This window comes from Sinocyclocheilus grahami, unplaced genomic scaffold, assembly GCF_001515645.1.
Source record: "Sinocyclocheilus grahami isolate Dianchi unplaced genomic scaffold, SAMN03320097.WGS_v1.1 scaffold2724.1, whole genome shotgun sequence".
Taxonomy (NCBI): Eukaryota; Metazoa; Chordata; class Actinopteri; order Cypriniformes; family Cyprinidae; genus Sinocyclocheilus; species Sinocyclocheilus grahami.
The window spans coordinates 35,609-41,788 of NW_015507902.1; the positions used below are offsets into that span (position 1 = coordinate 35,609).

The window sequence follows — 6,180 nt, forward strand, 5'->3', positions numbered from 1 at the left end:
GATGATAAAGACATTTATAATGTTACAAAAGATTTCTATTTCAGATAAATGCTGTTCTTCTGAAGTTTCTACTCATCAAAGAAACCTTAAATTCTACTCCGCTGTTTTCAACATAATAACAAATGTTTTTTGAGCAGCAAATCAGAATATTAGAATGATCGTGTGACTGGAGTAATGATGCTAAAAACTGAGCTTTGAAATCATAGGAATAAATTACATTTTAAAATATTTCCTATTAGAAAGTTATTTTAAATAGTAAAAAATATATTTAGGATCAAATAAATGCAGGCTTGGTGAGCAGAAGAGAATTCTTAAAAAAACATTAAAAATCTTACTGTTCAAAAACTTTTGACTGGTAGTGTATGTTAGCCTATAGTTTGAAGTTAAAAATATTAATAATTAATAAGGTGAATCTGAGATGTTTATTTGACAGTGATTTCACATTTCTTGTTTGTATGAAGTCTAAATACAAATAAAAGGTGAACATTAATTTATTAAGAAAATTTATTAGTTTTATATGAAGAGGTTTCATAGACTTGGCGTTCTTGGCAGTTTTAATAAGGCTTTTTTTAATAGTGTTCATATCGATATCGGGATTATATCGTATCGACCGAAATTAAGAAATATATCGTGATATAAATTTTGGCCATATCGTCCAGCCCTACCTCAAGCTGAAGCGAACTTGGGTTCTGCAGCAGGACAATGATCCAAAACACACCAGCAAGTCCACCTCTGAATGGCTGAAGAAAAACAAAATGAAGACTTTGGAGTGGCCTAGTCAAAGTCCTGACCTGAATCCTATTGAAATGCTGTGGCATGACCTTAAAAAGGCGGATCATGCTCGAAAACCCTCCAATGTGGCTGAATTACAACAATTCTGCAGACGAGTGGACCAAAATTCCTCCACAGCGCTGTAACAGACTCATTGCAAGTTATCGCAAACACTTGATTGCAGTTGTTGCTGCTAAGGGTGGCCCAACCAGTTATTAGGTTTAGGAGGCAAACACTTTTTCACACAGGGGCATGTAGTTTTGGATTTTGTTTTCCCTTAATAATAAAAACTTCATTTAAAAACTGCATGTTGTGTTCACTTGTTATCTTTGACTAATATTTAAATTTGTTTGATGATCTGAAACATTAAAGTGTGACAAACATGCAAAAAAATAAGAAATCACACTTTTTCACACCACTGTATATTTTAGCTGGTGTCAATGATCTTATGTTGCATTTGGTCAGACTCAGCCCATTGCTTTACTTAAGTATATTATATTTTCCTTTTACAGCTGCAGACTGAGGAAGATCCTGAAACACACCAGCAAACCCTAAAACAGACAACAGTTTACAGATGATTTTCAGTGGCAGCAAAACTATGACTAAACTTTTGGGTGAAGCTTCTTTACTTTTTTCATACTTTTATTGCTTGTGGAAAAACTTGAAACAATTTTAAATAAGTATAAAGAATGGCATTGGTTTTGTACATTTAATTTTTGTTTAACGTTATAAATAAAAATGTTGTTCAATTAGCATGTTTTTGTGTTTTGTTTTGCTTTGGTACCGAAATTGGTACCGAGAACCGTAGATTTTCACTGGTATTGGTATATATATGGTATTGGTAATATATATAAAACAATATATAAACAAACTGTTTGAATCGATAAAATGAATACCCAATAATATGTTACGAGTATCTGATTTTTACCTCTGCACACATGAAGCTACATGTGTAATATAATGTGATATAAACAACGGTGATGTAACGTTCAGTCATGCCACCACTACTTGGAGAAAATAGCTTCACTATTTTGAAAACAGCTGAGCTACTGTCACGCCACTAAGAATGCAGTCCAGTTAGTACCATCACAACCATCAAAACACTAGATGATTATGTAAACATTTCCTACTATAAAAGGCTTGTTATGGCTGGATCTACAGTTTCAGCTGTTGCCAATTCAGGTAATTTTAATACAGCTTTGAGATTCTGCATGATCATGACTTACTTGATCTAGGGCTCCAGAGGGATGCTCATTGAGGGGAACACTATGGCTGTGGTCCACTGAGTTTATGGTGGGAGAGATCTCAAGGAGAGGGGGCTATGGTGCCACACCCTCCCTGTCATGCAGAACCATCCCACCGGGGGGAGGGCAGCAGAGAATGGACACCCAGTGTAACCTGTGCAAGAAGTAAAACTGTGTAAGGCTGTGTGTAGGCAACATTTACACAGCAGTAGAATATGGTCATCAGTCCTATGGTGCTATTACTATTAACTGCCAAAAAAAAAAAACGGATTAAAAAAAAAAATATTTTTTTTTATTTCAGTTATTGAAATAAAGCTGAAACAAAATAAAATATAAATATTAGATCATTTTTAGTATCTGAAATAAATAAGTACTATAATAAAAAAAAAACCTCAAGCGTGTGACGGAAATGTTACACCCCTTACCATACTTTGACGCCGTGTCCCGGCGAGACGAGACAAAAACAATAAAACCCATTATGTCGGGACATAATTACTGATTATAATGACTTATACTGTCTTTTTACGAGCTGCGTTGCATCAACCCGTGTAAACATAAAACCATGTCTGCATCTGTGAATGGAGAAACGACAAACAACAAGCAATACTCTACGCTGCTCAAAACTCGCGTTTGAATCATCAGTGGCAAATCCTTTAAATATGAAAATGTACTTAAAGGCTGTGAGTCAGCATTATTTGTCAGCATCATAGACTGTATAGGGTCAGCATGCGCGCCGAAGGGGAAGCAGGGGAACTGAATTCACCGGAACACTGGCATTGTAGGCTACTCTCTTAAGAAACAGTCCTCGTCCTCCATAAAAATGCGTTGCACACATCTGAATATTTGGTTTGAACTGTTCTGGAACAGTGTTGTACATACAACTTCACCACTGATTTCTAGATGTGTCCTCCTTTGGAAGGACAATCAAAGTAGTTTTGCTTTCATAACGAAACACACAGCGTCTCCAACAATACTACAGCGAGAATTAAAGTTATGCCTTCTTACTTTGCATATACATTTGGGCGGTGTTATGCAAATCTTCCCACACAGTGACGTAGACATGTGGGGGCGTGTTTAAATGAGGCATTTTAGGAGGGCATGGGCGAGTCTTAACTTTTATAAAGAATATCTCTTTGGGTTTGAGACTTTAGTCTTTGCAACTTTAGGGATCTTATCTATTCACGAACAGCTTGTAACACTCCAAAGAAAAAGGAAAACTTGAAATCGCATCATATGACCCCTTTAAATAAGCTTAACTACTTGGTATTTACCTATCAGTGTAAAAGGAAAAGGTAACAAAACTGCAGAAGCAAACAGAAGTTATGTAACATCAAGCATACATGACAGTCATGTTATCAGTGAATGTGAAAATTCAACAGAAGCCGAGACAATCTAGTCATAGATGCATATGTGTGCAAAATCCTTTTTTGCATTGCCATAGCAACTGTAATGTCTGTTACACTTCATCTAGTTATAAGCCACACGAATAAAGCCTAACCAAGGCTTGGCAAAGTGTTTATACAATTGCACCATATCCACATCAATAACCTGCTGCACATCAGCACAGATTGTGACTTTACGAAGGACCTTGATGGTTAAAAAGTGGGCAAACAGTTCAGCCCACGAAAAAAAAAAACAGCATTTACCACTTTCACCGTTATTGTAGGTCTACAGCAATGGGAGTGAAATGTGAGTCTTTAAAAAACACTTTTTAGATTTAGTATCACATTGAAAATGAAATGGGTCTAGATCCAATTAAAAAAAAAAAAAAAAAAAAAAGTAGTCTGTGGATGTTTTAAATGAATGTTATTGAAGTGTACAGAGAAAATCTAGCTTTTTAATACCAGAGGTCGCTGGATTAACTAAGAGTCTTTATCTATAAAACTCAATCTGGCTGACTTACTTGACTTACTCTAGAGCTCCAGAGGGATGTTCATTGAAGGCAACACTATGGCTGTGGTCCACTGGGTTTATGGGATGGGAACTGGAGAACAGAGAGGGGTTTACAGAACCATACCCTCCCTGTCATGCAGAACCATCCCACTAGGGGAGGCAGGAGGAAATGGGCGCTCAATGCAACCTGTGGATGAATCACAAGAGAATATAACGATTTTATGGGGTTGAGGAAGCAAAATCAATCACACAAACATCAAAACAGCAAATTTTGGAAATCGCTGGCATTGTGAACACGTCTTAAGGCACACATTATGTAACGGTGATGAAAGACAGCACTGTCTCAAGCTTTGCCATGAAGTTTCACGAATAGAAAGAGGTTATAAAATGAGAAGCTAATCTATTTGGATAATGACTTCAGGCAAGCAGCTGATCGGCGCTGAGCTGTGATCAAATCTAATGATTTGTATACAGGGAGAAGATGAAAGCGAAGATTTCCTGCTGCGTTAATTAAGAACCTTTTACTTCATCTCAACAGATGTGAGACCTAGGGCAGAGAGCACTAAGGGTTTGATTAAATGAGTGCTTATATGCGTTCTAGATTATAGCAACTAGGAAACCATAAAGCTTTTGACTTCAGATGGGCCTTTGTTCTTGTTCCAGACCAGTATTCTCTACCAACAATATTGATTCTCATGGGGCCCTTAGGCTATTTGAAATGTAGGCTATCAATTAGCGCACCAGTGGGATCATATCTTTTCATATTTTAAAGAACAAGGCTACCGGTAAATTTAAAACCAAAACTGCAGGACTACATTTATTAATAATGAATGCTTTGTTCATTACTTTGAAACACAACCTAGATATGTACTATAACGCCATGATATTGAGCTATATAAGCTAAAAATAAGATTAAAATGCATTGGGTATTTAATACAAGAAACTGCCTGGAGTTTAAAGCCTGCTTGAGATATAAAAAAAAAAACAATAAAACAAAAACAGTTTTACTGACAAGTTTCCCGCAATGTAATGGGAGAGTAAATGAGAAAACTGAAGCACAGCAGAAAAAAGGCTTTTAGAATGCTCGAGAACTATTGATTAGCCCTCATTATGATGAATAATACAAGTCTTTAAAAAAATCTATGGCAAATGAACGTATCACTCTAAACCACTAATTGTCCTAAACACTAGCCAGGGCTTGATAATAAGGACTGCCCGGGGCCAGCGTGAAAGATGCACGGGACAGTTGACGAATTTGTCACTGACCCGATCGTGCCACTGCTTCGTCACGAAATTTGATCATTTGCATGTGTTTTTAAGCCTTGCCGATTACAAAATTTAAAGCAATTTTAAAGCATTCTAACAAGACACGAAAGACAACGCCATTCAGTACTCACACGCTGTGTTCTGTGTGTACAGTGCGCAGTCTTGCGATTGAACAGACAGACACATTAAAAAAAGTATGTCAAAATACCCATCTTGGCGAGTATCTTTAACAATGATTCATCTATATATAATTTATACAGTAAAGTACAGATGCACCGGTCGACTGGCCATAAAACCATAAAATGGTTTAAAAAGTCATTTATTTATTTTTCCAGTAATTTATCAAAATATTTAAAAAGGTTTGCTGCATGGTTAAAATACGCTACGCGTATATAAAAAAAGTGTTTTTAGGGAGAAAAAAAACAAGTCACGTATAAGTCACATTTTTTATTTCATTCAGAAATAGGCCTAATGCCGACACGAAATGTTTACAAACATTATAATAAACACTGTGTAAACATAGCTAGGCTATTTTAGTTCCCCTCACTCCACAACAAATCCTTTCAATTAACAGTATTTAGAAAAGAACAAGAATTAAAAATATGAAATTCAAAATGAATTCATTTAGGCTAAAATGAAACTGAAACCAACATTGGGTCTCTCATTCCACACAAAATCAAATGTTTCCGGATTCACAATGTATTTGAATGGCAAATTATTATTTATTATGTTCTTCCCTTGCGTTCCAATATCCACGTAAAACAAAATGTTTTGCATAACATCACGTCGGTACTGTGATAACACTTAACGGCACAGATTTTACTACATATTTTTTTAAAAATATTTTTTTTTCTCCATATGTTTGACTGACTGTATTTTATTATGATAATGAACAGGCTGCATTGTCAAGGTAGCAATGCTTAACTGTGTGTGCACTTGCGGTGCCGGCGCAATCACTTGAATTTTTTCCTTCTAACAGTGGAAGAAACTACTCCTTTTAGTCCTA

General features: G+C 36.0%; 1 long non-coding RNA gene across 1 annotated transcript in view; it reads right to left on the reverse strand.

The window, feature by feature from the left end:
- LOC107575558 (uncharacterized) overlaps nt 1-6,180 on the reverse strand; it is a 52,108-nt gene that overhangs the window by 31,414 nt on the left and 14,514 nt on the right. Inside the window, exons 2-3 of the long non-coding RNA XR_001607899.1 lie at nt 3,919-4,095; nt 1,998-2,169 (exon numbers count right to left, since the gene is read on the reverse strand). This is a non-coding gene — a long non-coding RNA (uncharacterized lncRNA). The remainder of the gene's footprint in view (nt 1-1,997; nt 2,170-3,918; nt 4,096-6,180) is intronic.